Source organism: Microtus oregoni, unplaced genomic scaffold (assembly GCF_018167655.1).
Source record: "Microtus oregoni isolate MIOR12 unplaced genomic scaffold, Mior012 000018F_ref0000195, whole genome shotgun sequence".
Taxonomy (NCBI): Eukaryota; Metazoa; Chordata; class Mammalia; order Rodentia; family Cricetidae; genus Microtus; species Microtus oregoni.
Window position 1 is genome coordinate 19420057 of NW_024543077.1, and position 18962 is coordinate 19439018.

The following is an 18962-nucleotide window of genomic DNA, read 5'->3' on the forward strand; positions in this document are numbered from 1 at the left end:
ATCCTTGATCCTCTAATGACTAAGATACCCTTTTCTAGTCCCTCAAAGTGTTGTTGACTGATAGCTCTGGACTGTTTTTTTTTTTTTTTTTTTGCGGGGGGGGGGGGGGGCTTTATCCAGGATTCTTTTAAGAGATCCACTCTGTCCAAACTTCTGCCTTTGTCCATCTGTTCAATGGATGGTAGAAAGTTTTGGCTCCTTGCCTACATTTTAGACAATTCTTAAGGGTCAGCCCATTTCCAGAGCAGCTCATCCACATAACAAAAGCCCTCAGAGCAATAGCCTTGTAGTTGAGTTCTCTCTGTGACTAATCTTTGTCTCATGTGTTGAGATTCAGAACATGCCTCAATAGGTTTGTTACATGCAAATTTCTGCTTCTTGGGGAATCTGGGATAAGTCATGCCTTGAAGTGTTTATGGAAAGTATAAAGTAGCCATGTGTCACCTTTCTCCATGGATAGACGATTGTCTTCATCCACTCATTTAAAGGTTGTTTATTTAATACATTGTAAAATGATTGTAAATGAAGAGGCCATCTCTGCCTGGATTTATCATTAAGAACTCCATTCCATTAACATATGGATCTATTCTTGAGCGAATGTTACACTTTTCAGTTTTTCTGAAATCATGATGTGTTGATCTGACAGATTTATTTTGTCAAACAAAATATGTTCCTTTAAAAAATATATGGGCAATGGTGTTCACTTTGGTAGCATGTCTACTAAATTTGGAGCAATACAGAGATTAGCATGGCCCTTGCACAAAGATGACATGGCAATTTCTGAAGTATCCCATATTTTAAAATAAATAAATAAATAAATAAATAAATAAATAAATAAATAAAATGCAGGTAATTCATTTGTAGCTTTTTCAACTTTACATGTTTTGAAACAAGATTTTCAGGCTCAACAAAATCATTTGTAATTTTCCTAGGGTTGGGTTAATTTATACATTGTGGTTTGGGGGGAAAGATTGCCTTTCAACCTTTGGGCATCCTGATCTATACGCATGGCTTATAATTGCACATAATCTAGTCTTTAATTTGTATCAATAAGATTTCATAGCTGTCTGCATTGAGTTATCAGACATCTATTAGTAGATTTATCCTCAGATATTCCTTAGATTAATTTTGTTATAAATGTTAAATATTTTAATAGATTTCAGGGGAAGGTGTGTTCTTATGTGATAGAGGAGGCAGATATCTCCAAGTCTTTCTGAGCAGACTGTCTCTAAGGATGAAAACTTTGAACATTGCATCTGTTGTCTGAATACGGAGCTCATTTTGTTACATGGACCAACTGCCCTTTGTTCTACAGTTTTAATATATACTGAAGACCTTGCATTTAATGGATTTGCACATTGGACTTGAAGCTAATTAACAAGAATGTTAGGGGACAAAGGTACTTGCTGCTGGGCCTGATGACCTAGGCTGGTTACCAGGACACAATGGAGGGAGACAGCTGACTCCCAAAGATTGACCCTGACCTTTAATGTGCCCTCTCCTACAAACAAACAAACAAGCAAGCAAGCAAACAAATGTAATAAAATATTTTAAAAATAAATTTTAGCTGGCCTCCACATGTGACCTCCCCTCAATACATGTAAAAATATTTAAAGATAAATTTTAGTTTTTGATTTTACTTATACACAGAAATGTAATTGTTTTTTCTTCTATGTTTTTATCTGACATTAACAACCATGATAAACTTGATCATTACAAGTCAATTGTTAAAAATAGTGGTTTCTTTGCAGTTTTTTTTGTATCCTTGATATACTCTTAATTTCAATATGGATAATAAAGTTTTTAATTTTTATTTTCTAGTCATTGCCTTCTTTAGTGATGTTAGTGTCCACTTTGTCTTATTCTTGTTCTCAAAAGGAAAGTTATAAATTTTCTACTGCTTAAGTGATGTTGAAATTTAATTTTTATACATAATCGTGGTGGATAACTTTGTTTATCCATTTATATTTATTTATAATTTTCCATTTGCTTCTGGGCCTTGAAGGCTGATTTATGTGAACATCAATCATATTCCTTTGTTCCTGGATTCCAACTGGGTTCAACCATTAGCAGGTTGATATATTTCTTTTGGAGCATCTTCTTGCTGGGGATGAATCTCCCTTGTTGTTCCAGAGAGCAGGCAGACTAGTGTGCCATGTCCAGTTGATAAGGGTAAAAGGAGTCCCCTGTAGATGACTTTAGAAGGATGTAACTGAGATGAACAAATTGAACTAGATGTCTCTGGAAATTAGGAAGGTATAGGAATTGCAAAAGCATTTTAAAAATTACTTTTAGTATTAATGCTTCTTTACATTTATAACTGTAAACACCCCTTCTGTTATTTTCCTGTAAATAAGCAAGGCACTGGGGATGGATCAATTTGACTCCCTAATTAGCAGTTATTGAACTCTCTCTTGCTGCCTGGGTTGCCTTGATCAAAAGGAATATCAATGTAATGGCCAGCTGGTCTACTCTTATGCCAGGATGAGTCGTCTGGAATGCTCCACAGATGCCTTGAAACGATTATGCAGAAGATTGAAGTTGATTGCCCTGGCTCTTGAAGCCACTGCCCTAGCCAAGGCTGTTGGAAACAGTTGTGTAGTGGTCGCTTTGCAAGCATATACCTCAGGAAACCTTTTCACCTCCACCAGAGGTGGAGCCAGTCTCCTGGTGGAAGGCCTGCTGAGATTGGTACTAGGGAAAGAGGCCATAACTGGACCAAAGCACAAACCTTAATGACTCCGAGTGGTGTTTAAATTTGAGGCTGTGATAGGTCCAAAGAAGTGTATGATTGGTCTAAACACCCCCTTTCAGGCTGTAGAGGCGGGCTCATCGAGACACTTGTGTGTTGCAATGTCAAGTCTCAGAGATTTTCCAAGACCACCTTCAGTATTGTGGGCTGAACTTGTAACAGAAAGTAAGCAAGTTCACTCAGAGAGCCTGATGGCAGCTTGTTGGATGAAAAAGTGACAAACCCCACATCAGCTTGATAGCTGAGCACCCTGGGTGTGCTTCACAGGTAGACTAGACACTTCCTAGCTTTATACCCTCAACACTGGGTTCCCGTACAGCTCACCTTGCATTCTTTTTTTTTTTTATTGAGAAAAGGAAAAAGAACAAGTTTCTGCCTCCTCCCAGCCTCCCATTTCCCTCCCCCTCCTCCCACCCTTCTCCCCCTCCTCTCACCCTTCTCCACCTCCCCCTACTCCTCTCGCCCTGTCTCTCCAGTCCAAAGAGCAGTCAGGGTTCCCTGCCCTGTGGAAAGTCCAAGGTCTTCCCCCATCCGTCCATATCTAGGAAGGTGAACATCCAAACTGGCTAGGCTCCCACAAAGCCAGCACATTAAGTAGGATCAAAACCCCGTGCCATTGTCCTTGGCTTCTCATCAGCCCTCATTGTTCGCCATGTTCAGAGAGTCCGGTTTTATCCCATGCTTTTTCAGTCACAGTCCAGCTGGCCTTGGTGAGCTCCCAATAGATCAGCCCCACTGTCTCAGTGGGTGGGTGCACCCCTCGTGGTCCCGACTTTTTTGCTCATGTTCTCCCTCCTTCTGCTCCTCATTGGGACCTTGGGAACTCAGTCCAGCGCTCCAGTGTGGGTCTCTGTCTCTATCTCCATCCATCACCAGATGAAGGTTCTTCTTACTTAGCTCCTTTAGGTTCACTAATTGTAGACTCCGTGACCCTTATTTATGGCTAGAAACCAATTATGAGTGAGTACATCCCATGTTCATCTTTTTGGGTCTGGGTTACCTCACTCAATATAGTGTTTTCTATTTCCATCCATTTGCATGCAAAATTCGAGAAGTCATTGTTTTTTACTGCAGCGTAGTACTCTAATGTGTATATATTCCACACTTTATTCATCCATTCCTCCATTGAAGGGCATCTAGGTTGTTTCCAGGTTCTGGCTATTACAAATAATACTTCTATGAACATAGTTGAACAAATGCTTTTGTCATATGATAGGGCATCTCTTGGGTATATTCCCAGGAGTGGTATTGCTGGGTCCAGGGATAGGTTGATCCCGAATTTCCTGAGAAACCAAAACACTGATTTCCAAAGTGGTTGCACAAGATTGCATTCCCACCAGCAATGGATGAGGGTACCCGTTCCTCCACAGCCTCTCCAGCAAAGGCTATCATTGGAGTTTTTTATTTTAGCCATTCTGACAGGTGTAAGATGATATCTTAAAGTTGTTTTGATTTGCATTTCCCTGATCGCTAAGGAGGTTGAGCATGACCTTAAGTGTCTTTTGGCAATTTGAACTTCTTCTGTTGAGAATTCTCTGTTCAGTTCAGTGCCCCATTTTTTAATTGGGTTAATTAGCATTTTAAAGTCTAGTTTCCTGAGTTCTCTATATATTTTGGAGATCAGACCTTTGTCTGTTGCGGGGTTGGTGAAGATCTTCTCCCAGTCAGTAGGTTGCCTTTTTGTCTTAGTGACAGTGTCCTTTGCTTTACAGAAGCTTCTCAGTTTTAGTAGGTCCCATTTATTCAATGTTGCCCTTAATGTCTGTGCTGCTGGGGTTATATGTAGGAAGTGATCTCCTGTGCCCATCTGTTGTAGGGTACTTCCCACTTTCTCTTCTATCAGTTTCAATGTGTTTGGACTCATATTGAGGTCTTTAATCCATTTGGACTTGAGTTTTGTGCATGGTGATAGATATGGGTCTATTTTCATTCTTCTACAGGTTGACATCCAGTTATGCCAGCACCGTTTGTTGAAGATGCTTTCTTTCTTCCATTGTATACTTTTAGCTCCTTTATTGAAAATGAGGTGATCATAGGTTTGTGGGTTAAAATTCAGGTCTTCTATACTATTCCATTGGTCGACTTCTCTGTTTTTATGCCAGTACCACACTGTTTTCATCACTGTAGCTCTGTCATAGAGTTTGAAGTCAGGGATAGTAATGCCTCCAGAAGATCCTTTATTGTATAGGATTGTTTTGGCTACTCTGGGTTTTTTGTTTTTCCATATAAAGTTGATTATTGTCCTCTCAAGATCTGTGAAGAATTTTAATGGGACCTTGATGGGGATTGCATTGAATCTATAAATTGCCTTTGGTAGAATTGTCATTTTTACTAATGTTGATCCCCCCAATCCAAGTGCAAGGGAGGTCCTTCCATTTTCTGGTATCCTCCTCAATTTCTTTCTTCAATGCCTTAAAGTTCTTGTCAAATAGATCTTTCACTTCCTTGGTTAGAGTTACCCCAAGATATTTCATGCTGTTTGTGGCTATCGTGAAAGGTGAAGCTTCTCTGATTTCACTCTCTGCTTCCATATCCTTTGTGTATAAGAGGGCAACTGATTTTTTGGAGTTGATCTTGTATCCTGCCACATTACTAAAGGTGTTTATCAGCTTTAAATTTCTTTGGTGGAGTTTTGGAGGTCGCTTATGTACACTATCATATCATCTGCATATAACGAAAGCTTCACTTCTTCCTTTCCAATTTGAATCCCCTTGATCCCCTTATGTTGTCTTATTGCTATTGCTAGAACTTCAAGCACTATATTGAAGAGGTATGGCGAGAGTGGACAGCCTTGTCGTTTTCCTGAGTTAAGCGGGATGGCTTTGAGTTTCTCTCCGTTTAATTTGATGTTAGCTGTCGGCTTGCTGTAAATAGCTTTTATTATATTTAGGTATGACCCTTGTATCCCTAATCTCTCCAATGCTTTTATCATAAAGGGATGTTGAATTTTGTCAAATGCTTTTTCAGCATCTAATGAAATGATCATATGGTTTTTTTCTTTCAGTTTATTTATATGATGGATTACATTGATAGATTTTTGTATGTTGAACCAGCCCTGCATCTCTGGGATGAAGCCTACTTGATCATAATGGATAATTTTTCTAATGTGTTCTTGGATTCGGTTTGCCATTATTTTGTTGAGGATTTTTGCGTCGATATTCATGAGTGAGATAGGCCTGTAATTCTCTTTCTTGGTTGAGTCTTTGTGCGGTTTTGGTATCAGAGTAACTGTAGCTTCATAAAAGGAATTTGGCAATGCCTCTTTTGTTTCTATATTGTGAAATACATTAAGGAGGGTAGGTATTAGCTCTTCTTGGAAGTTCTGGTAGAATTCTGCATTGAAACCATCTCGTCCTGGGCTTTTTTTGGTAGGGAGGTGTTTGATAACCACTTCTAATTCTTCGTGACTAACAGGTCTATTTAAGTTGTTCACCTGGTCCTGGTTTAACTTTGGTATATGGTATTTATATAAAAAAGTGTCCATTTCCTTTACATTTTCCAGTTTTGTGGCATACAGGCTTTTGTAGTAAGATCTAATGATTCTCTGAATTTCCTCTGTGTCTGTGGTTAAGTCCCACTTTTCATTTCTGATCTTATTAATCTGCATATTCTCTCTCTGCCGTTTGATTGGCTTGGATAAGGGTTTGTCAATCTTGTTGATTTTCTCCAGGAACCAGCTTTTTGTTTCATTGATTCTTTGTATTGTTTTCTGTGTTTCTATTTTGTTGATTTCAGCCCTCAGTTTGTTTATTTCCAGTCTTCTACTCCTCCTAGGTGAGTCTGCTTCTTTTTTTTCTAGAGCTTTCAGGTGAGCTGTTAAGTCTCCAATGTGAGCTTTCTCTGTTTTCTTTAAGTGGGCACTTAGTGCTATGAACTTTCCCTCTTAGGACTGCTTTCATAGTGTCCCATAAGTTTGAGTATGTTGTTTCTTTTTTTTTTCATTGAATTCCAGGAAGACTTTAATTTCTTTCTTTATTTCTTCCTTAATCCAGGTATGGTTCAGTAGTTGACTGTTCAGTTTCCATGAATTTGTAGGCTTTCTGGGGGTAGCATTGTTGTTGAATTCTAACTTTAATCCATGGTGATCTGAGAAGACACAGGTGATTACTAATATTTTTTTGTAACTGTGGATGTTTTCTTTGTTACCTACTATGTGGTCGATTTTCAAGAAGGTTCCATGAGCTGCAGAAAAGAAGGTATATTCTTTCCTATTTGTGTGAAATGTTCTATAGATGTCTGTTAAGTCCATTTGCTTCATTACCTCCATTAATTCTCTTATTTCTCTGTTAGGTTTCTGTCGGATTGACCTGTCCATTGGTGAGAGATGAGTGTGGAAGTCTCCTACTATTAGTGTGTGCGGTTTGATGGCTGCCTTGAGTTTTAGCAATGTTTCTTTTATGTACTTGGGTGCTTTCATATTAGGGGCATAGATGTTCAGGATTGAGACTTCATCCTGATGAACTGTTCCTGTTATGAGTATAAAATGCCCCTCTCCATCTCTTCTGATTGATTTAAGTTTGAAGTCAACTTTGTTAGAGATTAGTATGGCCACACCTGCTTGTTTCTTAGATCCATTTGCTTGATAAGCCTTTTCCCAGCCCTTTACTTTGATTAGGTGCCTGTCTTTGTGGTTGAGGTGTGTTTCTTGTAAACAGCAAAATGTTGGATCCTCTTTTCTTATCCAATCTCTTAGCCTGTGCCTTTTTATAGGTGAGTTGAGTCTGTTGACATTAAGTGATATTAATGACCAGTGGTTATTAACTCCGGTCACTTTTTTAGTCGTAGAGTTTGTGTGTTTCCCTTCTTTGATTTGTGTTGGTGAAGGGTCTCTAGATGTCTGAGTTATTGTGGTCATTGTTGGACTCCTTGGGTTGTGATTTTCCTTCTATTACTTTCTGTAAGGCTGGATTTGTGACTGCGTATTGTTTAAATTTGTTTTTATCCTGGAAAATTTTGTTTTCTCCATTTATAGTGAACGAAATCTTGGCTGGGTATAGTAGTCTGGGCTTGCATCCATCCTCTCTCAGTTTCTGAAGTACATCTATCCAGGACCTTCTGGCTTTCATGGTTTCCATGGAGAAGTCAGGTGTAAGTCTGATAGGTTTACCTTTATAAGTGACTTGGCCTTTTTCCTTTGCAGCTCTTAATATTCTTTCCTTATTCTGTATGCTTTGTGTTTTGATTATTATATGGCGAGGGGATGTTTTTTTTTTTTGATCCAGCCTATTCAGTGTTCTGTATGCTTCTTGAACCTTCATAGGTATATCTTTCTTTAGGTTGGGAAAGTTTTCTTCTATAATTTTATTAAATATATTTTCTGGACCATTGAGCTGTACTTCTCCTTCTTCTACTCCAATTATTTTTAGGTTTGGTCTTTTTATTGTGTCCCAGATTTCCTGAATGTTTTGTGATGACAGTTTGTTGGACTTGCTGTTTTCTTTGATCAGTATGTTTATTTTCTCTATGGTATCTTCAGAATCTGAGATTCTTTCTTCTAACTCTTGTATTCTGTTGGTTATTCTTGTTTCTGTAGACTGTTTGTTTACTTAAATTTTCCATGTCCAGCCGGCCCTCTGTTTGTGTTTTCTTCTTTGCCTCCATTTCAGTTTTCACGTCTTTCACTGTTTCCATTATCTGTTTGATTGTTTTCCCTTGGTTTTCTAGGGTATCCATTCACTGATTTATTCAATTCTTCAAACTTTCTCTTATATTTCTCATCCATTTCTATAAGGGCGTTCTTTACATGCTGTTTAAGGGCATCAATCACTTTCATGAAGTCAATCTTTTCTACTTCTTCTTGATTAAGGTGTTCATGTCCTCCTGTTGTGAGGTCGCTGGTTTCTGGTGGCTTCATGTTGCTTTTCAGATTGTTGGGTGAATTCTTGCATTGGCGTCTGCCCATCTCTTCCTCCAAATGCTCCCCTATGGATCTTCTTTTACCGGATCAGGTCTCCTTGCCTACTGATGTACCTTCCCAGTGATGGCTCTCCCCAGTGATGGCTCTCCTTGTGCAGAGATCAGATCTCCGTGCCCAATGATGGCTCTCTCCAATGCTGGCTCTCCTGGCACCCAGATCAGGTCTCCATGCTGGTTGGGTAGCTCGTAAACAAAGCGCCTACCTTGCTTGGTGCAGGCAGGCAATCGAAACAAAGGAACTCCCGCCCGCTTGGGTGCCCCAAGGATTCGGACCCAGTGCCCAGACAGTCTGTGCTGGGTGACATTATGTGCCGAAAGAGGGCGGTGGGGCCGAATTGGGGAGGGTTCTGGATGGGAGCTGGGTGGGCTAGGAAGAAAGAGGCGGTATGCAGGGAGTGGAGGCCCTGCAGAGAGCCCAAGAAGGATAGGGGGCCAAGGAACCTCTGAGCTCCCCTTCCCAGGCTGGTGCCGCGGGGCCAGAAACTCACCCCAATGCTGTCTCTCCTGGCGCCAGAGAGATCAGGCCTCCGTGCTGGTGGGCAGGTCGCAAACAAAGTGCCTACCCTGCTTGGTGCAGGCAGGCGATAGAAACAAAGGGACTCCCGCCCGCTTGGGTGCCCCGAGGATTCGGACCCAGTGCCCAGACAGGCTGGGCTGGGTGATGTTATGTGCCGAAAGAGGGCAGGGGGGCCCAAGTGGGGAGGGTTCTGGATGCAAGCTGGGTGGGATAGGAAGAAAAGGCAGTATGCAGGGAGTAGAGGCCCTGCAGAGTACCTAAGAAGGATAGGGGGTGGAGGAACTTCAGAGTTCCCTGTCCTGGGTTGGCGCAGCGGGGTCAGAAACTCACCCCAATGTTGGCTGTCCTGGCTCCGAGAGATCAGCTCACCTTGCATTCTTAAGTCCTGAGAGCCCAGCTCCAAGTACAGAATGTCTGCACCCACAGCTTGATAGGTAAAGAGATTTCAGCAGCCTTAGAGATGGTCCAGGATGTTCGAACTTGGCTTCTTGCCAAGCATTGGTATCCCAGATGATCGAGTTTTCGTGCATCATTCATTTTCTCAGCCCTGGTTTCCATGTGCAGACTGTCAGGCTTCGTAGTTTGATAGCTGAAGAGCTAAGGGATGGGTCCCACCTACTAGTGACCCTTTACACCCAGGAATCCTGCCTGCAGCATATGTTTGCACCTCAGTGGTCCTGGCCACGCCCAGAACCCAGTTCCTAAGCATCCTGATATTTGACTCTCATCCCAGCTTCAGAGTGCAATCCCGACCAGAGGCAGGCACCCCAAGTCCGTTCTTCCTGTAGCCAGCTGCGGGGCAACTGAAGAACCAGCTAAATGGTTGAAGGGCAGTAGGGAGAAAAAACTAGAGGAAACAACCCGAAGTTCCTTCCTAAAAAGAAGAGCCGTTAGATCTTGAGGGGCGAGGTTTCCAGGAATAAGCAGGCAGAGAGCTGTTACAGTAGCCACTGCAAGCGCCAAGGGTCCCAACACCCCCTGCCTGAATGGAGGCTATCACATTAGAGGGTGCCATTTGCTGTCGCTTCAGACTGCTGCCGCTGCCGTCTCCAACCTTGGAGGAAACTGAAAGCTGTCCGAGTCCAATATTTGCAGCCCTCCTGGCCTCTCCGTGATTTCTACACAAGTGGATGAAAGCTGACGGCTGATGAGACGCTCTCAGATTTATATCCAAGCTTCCCCAAATCAACATGTGGCTTTCTTTCTCTTTGCCTTTTCCATATCCTAAACGGCACGAAGTGAGGGAGAGGCCATGCAGGACTGTCTTCGAGTATTTCTTAATATCTTCCCCATGATTGATAGAGATGTGAGTCCCTGTCTTCATGGAGTCTCCTTTTACTTAATAATAAGCTATGTACATAATTTTAAAATATGATTTTATAAAAATCTTCCTTGTTCCTCTCAGCTTCCCAGGCTGAGTCTATGTATATGTATTTTAAAAATCAATTTAACTTTTTCATTCGCAAAATAAGATGATAGTGATAACGGAAATAAAATTGTCTTTATTATTTCATTATGCAGAGAGATTAAGTATTCCAATCTTTCCATGTTCCCTTTAATTACATATTTACAGGCAGAAAGTTAGAACAGCACAGACAACTATGGATTCTTCTTTTTAGCAGTCATTGTTGTGCATTTGCCCTCAAATTCAGTAGAGACACCAAGGTTTCCTTAATGATTTTTCTAGTGTTGAATTTTTATACTTTTTTATATTTTAGTTTAGAAGTAATTCGGCAATGAATGCAAATTTTCAAAAAGAGAAACTTTGTTTTTAAAGGAATTATTTAGAGAAATTTAACAATAAAATAGACAATCAATGCACATTGTTGCTTCAGTATTATAGCTTTTGAAATGTCAGTAATGATTTCCTTAAGCCATATGCAGTAAAGTCGCTCTTATAATTGACACAGAGTAGTTTTTTTGTCATCAGAATGAATGAAGTGAGTTTCTTCCATTGGTCTGAATGCTACAGTTTTAATAAAAGTTTTTCAAGATTTTCTGATTTTCTCTTTGTCTTGGTTGCTTGTATATGAAATGCAAGCAAGACTTAAACTTTAATTATATTAACATAAAAGCAATGTGCTCTATGTAGTAAAACATTTACCGAAACATTTCAAGACTGGTTCACTTGGGCTCACAGTTCAAAGAAATGCAGTTGGTGTGGTGGGGAATACACAGCAGCGGGAATTTGGTTGATGCTGCTGACCAGGCAATGGAGAAAGGGTGTATCCCTGCTCATTCTGCTTTCTCCCCTCCAATCCTTTTTTTTTAGTCTGGTATCACAGCCTGGGACTGTGCCTCTCACATGCAGAGTCCTGCTTCCTTTCTCAGTTAAACCTTTCTGGAAACAGGCTTGGAAACACACCTCATTAATGCCTTAGACATTTTTTTTAATCCAATTAGTTTTAGAATAGAAATTATCCATCACCTGTAGTTAAAACACAAAGTATAGCTGTGTAACTGGGAAAAAAAAACCCGGAGAATTATAGCTAGAAAAAGAAAAACAATTTTTTTTTCAATTATGTTTCCTGAAGCCAATTTCTTGAGTTGTTTTGTTTCTGTTTGGTTGCTTCAAACCCTATCCTCCCACTGGAGAACTCTCTTTTTCCTTAGGGCTGTTTATAAAGCAATTGTGCCTTCATAAGAACAGGTCTGATATATGTAGTCGCTCTCCAAAGCCAGGGAAAACAGCACAGAGGAGATGGCTGTGTTGGGATGTGGTAGCTGAGCTGGGGCACATCTGTGTTTCCCTTTTCCTTGGAGATGTGGTGGCTCACTTGTGCCTCCCCCCGCCTTAACCCCATGCAGTTCTTTGCTGCACAGGTGTTATGAAAAGAACAAGCATGGCAGGCATGTGAGAGTGTGATTTTGGAGAGTAGGCCTCTTCGCTGCAGTGTTTTTATATCTGTGATTATAGGAGTGATGCCAGTGTATCTTACAATCGTCATTGCGGTTCCTCCATGCCATATTATCTCAGATGTGCTTGTGTGTAGCTGTGAGAGAAATCTGCGTGTGCTATAGCCAGTTTGTATTTTTATACCGAATGCGGGAAATGATGCTTCTTGTTTTCCTAATTGCTTCTGCTGGGAGGAATTACCACATCTGGCTGTGAGTCCCTTCCTCGAGCCAGGGGTGATTTGGTCATCTGTGTATATCAGGGCTTTCTCAGTAATCAATATTGTCAGAATGACTGTGAAGCAAACGTCTCTTTTTCTGAAGCGGGATGAAACAAAGCAACTTAGTCTGGTTATACTGACCTAGGAGACAGGGGAGCTAAACCGGTGTTATGCACTGAAAACAATGAGACTTTGCTTAGGTTTCTCCATCATCAAAGAGTGGGGGTGCAAAACAGTAAGCTGCCCACGTTTTGCTTCTGGTGTAGCGAGTGTTTGTGTTTGGCATGGGGATTCTGGGATCAGTGCATCGCTTTTTACTAATTGGGAATTTTACCTTCTGATACCTGATACCTGTCTCTGTGCTGTTTGTATTCTCCTTGCTTGATTCTTTCTTTTCTTAACTTTTTATGAAGTATCCATTCCAAAATAAGCAACCTGACTTAAGGAGACAAATGGGGGATGACTCTTGTCTACACTTAGGTTATAGAGACAAGGCTGCCAGATTCACACAGAGAGGTGAAGGTCTAAACCCAGAGTGAAAATAAAAATTAAAATAAAAAAATTCCCATGGAAAGAAGTCATTTTTGAGAAGGACTATGATCAAATTTTACAAAATATTCTCTCTTTCAGAGGCATTTGCAAGTAGTCTGAGGACAGAAGCTGGGGTCAGGCTGTGGGTGGATTAACCATATTGGAAAACTCTTTCCATTAGTTATCTTTTAAAGCCTTGTGAAGACGTCATTTGAAAGATACTTGAAGTCCAATAAAACCAGAACTGCAAATCTTGCATAGTTAGCAATTATACTGCCTTGATGTGTGGACTCGCTTACACCAGTGCTAGTTCTCAGTTACTCAAAGTCTAGACAATCCCTAGAAACCCTTAGGAAATGTGTTTCAGTACTTACTCTCCACATTATTCTTCCTTTTTCTAGTATTTTCTACTTTTATCTCATATACTTTGAGATTTAAAGTTCTAGCTTCTTCATAGGAGAGTAAAGATGTAGCATTTGTCTACCCATGTTTGGCCAGTCAACTTCTTATGATGGTCTATAGTTTTATCTATTGTTCTGTTAATGATGAGATTTCCCATTTTTAAATAGTACTATAAATCCAGTATTTTCTTTATCAATTCATTGAAGGACACCAAATGTTTTGGTTACTGTAAGTAATTGTCAAACAAATGCATGAGTGTAATACCTCTTTGATACGCTGGTTTTGTGGTATATGTGGTTCAGATTTTAGGTCTTTTTTAAAATTTTAATTTATGCTTTTTACTTTTATCAGCATATATTTATTGTACAAAATAATATCTATCATTGTGATTTTTTCAACATTTATACATTGATCATGCTTATAATGCCTATTGTTCTTTTATTCTTTCTCCTGGTGATGCCTGTCTTCTTTCCTAATAGACCTTATCGACTTTCATGTCTTTGAGTTTTCTTATCCTTTATCCCTCATTTTAAAAGATGCTAGACTTGTCTTTCTGAATCTAATTTATTCTACTTAACATGATGATCTCTGGGTCTAACTATGCCCTAGCATGGTAAGCTGTTTGGGATCCTTTGTGCTTCTATACAAATCTTAAGTTGATTTCTTTTCTAGTCCTTAAAGAATGCCATTGAAATTTTGTTAGTGGTTGCACTGAAATTGTTGATTAATTTAAGCAATATAGGCATTTTAACAGTATTAATTCTTCCAAAGATGAATTATTATGTCACCCCAGCCTTAACATTTTATAGTTTTCAAGGTGGATGTCTTTATTTTTCTGGATGTTTATTAGTAGGTACAATAATATATTTGAGTCTCTTTTGAATGGGATTTCTTTATTTACTTTTTTCTTAGCAGTTTTATTTTTTGTAGTACATATACACAATGAAATTTTACTCAGCTGTAAAGAAAAACTGAAATTATGAAAAATTTGAGGAAAATAGATGAAGCTAAAGTATAAAGTGAGGTGACACACATTTGAAAAGATAAAAACCTCATGTTTTCTCTCAGATGGGATCCTAGTTTGTAACGTACACACGTATGTATATCAATGGATATAAGTGTGGATAAAGTCTAAAAATCTAGAAAAAACTGAAAGAGGATAGAAAGAGGTGCAAAAGAAGAGTGGGGGTGTAAAGGAACAGGTGACATGAGAGAACAAGAGGATGAGGTGAGGAAAGATATGAGGAGAGTGGGGGCTTGGGAAAATGTGAACGGAGAAGCAACTCTAATATACTTCAGTTTGAAAATAACATCATTCCAGGCATGAAGGTCACAGCACAGACCTTTCATCCCAGCACCTGGGAGGCAGAGGGGGAGGCAGGCAGATTTCTGTGAGTAAAATGACAGCCTGGTTTACAACGCAAATTCTGGATCAGCTAGAGCTGCATAGTTAATACCTTATCGAAAAAGAAATAAACAAAGAAAAAAATAACATCATTATATACAATATTTTGTGTGCTTATTTAAAAATTAAAATCTATTTTTTTTGCAGTTGTTATTAGGTCTGAAAGTCATGAGGTTGGAATCTTGAGGGTCTTAGTCTATGATCATATTTTCTGCAGAAAGGGATAAATGGATTTTTTTCTTCCCTGTTTATATCCCTTTCTTTCTTCTCCTTTGATTTAGTATACTATCTAAAATTTCAAGAATTGCATTGAATGACATCAGAAATATGGGAATCCTTGTCATATTTCTTTTTTCCCTCCTTTTTATTGTTTTAATTGCATTATACATTTTTCTCTGTTCCTCTCTCTTCCACCCTTCTCCTCTTCTACATTCTCTTGTGATCCCCATGTTCCCAATTTACTCAGGAGATCTTTCTCTATTTCCTGTGTAGATCCATGTATGTCTCTTTTAGAGTCCTCTTTTTTGTCTAGGCTTTCTGGGGTTATGGATTGTAGGCTGGTTTTTTGTTTGTTTGTTTGATTGTCTTGCTTTATGTCTATAAGTCACTTATGAGTGAGTACATATTATATTTGTCTTTCTGAGTCTGGGTTACCTCACTCAGTATGTTTTTTTTTTTCTAGATCTATTCTATTACCTGAAAATTTCAAGATGTCATTATTTTTTTTAACCTGTGAATAGTACTCCATTGTGTAAATGTACCACATTTTCTTTATCTATTCATCGGTTGAGGGGCATCAAAGTTGTTTTCAGGTTCCGGCTATAATGACAAGTGAATGAATGTCCCCTGCTCCTGTTGATCTTTCTGTGTCTAGGTGGACTGTCAACTCATGGAATGTACAAAACCTGACAAATAATCCACCCCTTCCTTCTTTTGTATTGTCTACAGATAATTCAAAAGTGGTCATGGCTTGGAACTGGAGGTTCCTGCTTCATATCAGGTATCAGAGAATCAGCTCCCTCTTGCTTCAAGGGCCAGACTAGCTGAAACAACCCATGTAGTCTACACAGGGGATGGGGCAACAAGCAGTAAGAACAAAGACCTTGAAGAGCTGTATTTTCTTGAGGGCTAGTGCCCGCTCACAGTCTAGAGCTGTAGAATTTCCTGGTCCTCCTTAATTGGCTGATTGAGTACTACAGCAAAAGTAAGCTCGACCCCCTTGCATCATTTATGGACTGAATCCCAGTATACATATTTATTTCATAATAAGCTAGCTTCAGAGGCATTCTTTGGGCCACAAGGTAGATGCTGGTATTGCTGTGAGCTTCCAGGGAAAGGAAGATAAAGAAATTTATATTTTCCAAAATGCTCAGCTTGGTGGTGACCGTTAGATGGCTCTCAGTTACAGCACTGGGTTTTTATGTGAGAACCCAGAATGTTTCGTAAGCAAAGGCTTTCTCCACAGCACAGGGATGGGCTAAGTCCAGGTTGCTTTTGTGTTTGACATCTGTTTCTGCACCAGTTTTACCCATTGCATCTTTCTCTCCTTCCCTATCTGTAAGCCCTCCCCTCTGCCGTGCTGTCCATCTGCCACAGCCTGAGAGGTGATATCTTGTTTCTCACACTTTGTTTTAATAACTAGAGTGTCGTCAAGCCCTTGTTTGTCCAATACTAAACTTGAGCACGTTCCCTCGGGCACCCACATTGCTGTTTTTTAGCTGTCCCAATTCTCAGTCACAGAAACTGGGAGGCACTGCTTTTCTTTAATCTGTCACAGTATCCTTTCTATTTTTATTATTTTGAGCACTCATACTGTTCTCTAAAATGGTTATAACTAAATAATCTTCATTGAAAGTACTTCTGATATCCCCTAAGAATTTAACACAACACCCTTTTCAGTTATAACAGTGAGTGACTCTACACCTGTATTAGATGATTTTCTGTTGTCATGACAAAGGAACTCTTCTCTTTATGGAAGAAAAGTTTATTTAGGGTTAGGATTTCAGGTGGAGAATCTATAATGGTGAAGGAGACATGGCAGTCAGGAACCGAGTGATCACATCTCCAACCTCAAGCACAAAGCAGAGACAGCACACTGGCAGTGGGCTGAGGCTATGAAATCTCAAAACCTGCTATGGTGATCTTCCTCCAGCAATGCCACACCTCCTAAACCTCCCCTAACATCACCACCAACTGACCAATTGACCAAATACTGGAGCCTATGGGGGTAGGGAACAATTCTTATCCAAACCACCACAGCATATATTACCTTCTTTTCAACTTCTAGAAACTTTTGTAGCCAGAAAATATTAGTCTTGCTTGTCCATTCAGGAGATAGTAATATGGCAAGAGGAGGGGTTTAAGAGAATCTGAGACTTCAGGTTACTCAGGGATGGGGAAAGAGAGCATGCTCAAGGTGATGTTCATGGAGGAGGATGTCAGAATGTTCCTGGTCAGGTGGGTCCTTATCCTATAGGATAGAAGTCAGATGCAGGTGAGTTCTTAAGTAAAGAAAAGAGCAAGTTGCAGACCAGCAGGCCCAAAGCAGCCCAGCCATGGAAGGGAAGTTGGCAGCATGCCACCATGTAGGCAAAGGAGTAGCAACCATATACATCTATCTCACCTATTGTCTTTTTTGGAAAAGGCTTTGACTAGAGAAGCTTTTGGTGGGGAAAGGAGGGAGACTTTAACTTAGACTTTCTCATAGCTCTGAATGTCCCTAGATTTGTGTTACAGGTCCCTCTGGATCTTGTTGTGCTAACATATTGCAGTACAAATATAATGAGGTCCAAGGTTAGTACTTGGTCAGACTTCTCAGCTGATGGTCACTGGTGTCACCTGGGCGTTCCATAGTCCCTGCTATTTGATTGCTGTAAGAGGTGAATCATGGGAGTCCTGCAGTCTGTCCTGTTTCCCTGCAAAGTGGCCTGCTGCTGCAGCCAACGCAGTTCCTTCTATGGAGAAGACATTCTTGTTTCTGTCTTGTCTGGTGGTAGACCTACCTTGATTGCCTCCTCCTTTTTATTCCCCCCTCTCTTTCTTTGTCTTTCTGTGTAGACTGAGCTGTTGTGTCTATGTAGCCCAGGCTGGCCTTGATGCTGAGACCATAAATCAGTGCTTGATTCCATCTGCTCACTCACAAACAGGTTGCACAAATCAGTGAGGCTAAAGACAAACTGCAATGACAACATGGAGTGGCGAAGGGACACTGACCCTTGCGTCAGGGTATGCCAGGCTTAATTCTTCCATTTGTTTGGTGCCAATTTTCTAATTAGAGTTTGGAAACGGTGCTGCCCTCTTTACCTCTCTGTGCTCTCATAAAGGTCAGGAAGAGCAGGGTGTGTTTGGAGCACCTTGTGACCTAGCAGAGCTGAAGGGGTGTCAGACACCATTATGTCCAGTCATGGGGATGAGGGAAGCTTTACTGCATTTGAAATGTTGCTCTTTGTATTTGCCTTCATTGCCCTGACCTCATTTGAGTTTCTACTATATTTCAAATAGCAAGAACACAAGGGATGTTTGTTGAGTCTCCAGGAGGCCAGCTTAGGTGTCTGTGAGCTGGGGTGTGATAGAAGTCCCAGGAAACCACTTTTATCACAAGCGTTTATTTTGATGGGTGCCTCTGTTCATGCTACTTCTGTCCTGGCACTTAATACACATATATACAAGACAGCTGTTACTTGTGTTTCTGGAAAACTGTCTACAATGTATGCTGTTTGAAGTCAGTAATAACTTAGGGAAACTATTGGCGTTCATTTATTCTAGTGAAGCAACCATGCAGTTTTAAAGGGAGTTTCCCCCCTTTCATAGGATTCCCTATATACATTTAGCCTGTGAGCACCGCTGAAAATGTGAAAATAAAGTTGAAGGATCTATTAATGCTTTACATATACTGCCATGTGTGAGTATTTGTTTTTTTTTTTTTCATTCCAGACAGGGTTTCTTTTGGAGCCTGTCCTGGAACTAACTCTTTTAGACCAGCCTGGCCTCAAACTCACAGAGATCCACCTGCTTCGGCCTCCCGGGTGCTGGGATTAAATGTGTGCGCTACCACCTTCCAGCAAAGTGAGTAATTTGTAAAGTTTTGTAGATATTAATTAGTTGACCAAACGTTATAGGCCATGGCCATTGCTTAGTGCCAGGGAGAGGGTTCTAAAATGCAATCTACTCTTTCATAGAGTTCACAGACCATTTAATTTCAAAGCAACTGTAGTTTGTGATAGGAGGTGCATACTGTAAAAGCATTAGTTATTTAAATAAGATGTACTGACAAGATAAGGCGTGATCTAAAAAAAAAAAAGCTTTTCTAAGGTTTGTTAATCA

General features: G+C 40.2%; 1 non-coding gene across 1 annotated transcript; it reads left to right on the plus strand.

Annotated features, from left to right (window-relative positions):
* Positions 1–696: 696 nt before the first annotated feature.
* LOC121459169 lies at positions 697–800 on the plus strand. Its single transcript, XR_005975923.1, has one exon. It is a non-coding gene; the product is annotated as a U6 spliceosomal RNA (small nuclear RNA).
* The last annotated feature ends 18162 nt before the right edge of the window (positions 801–18962 follow it).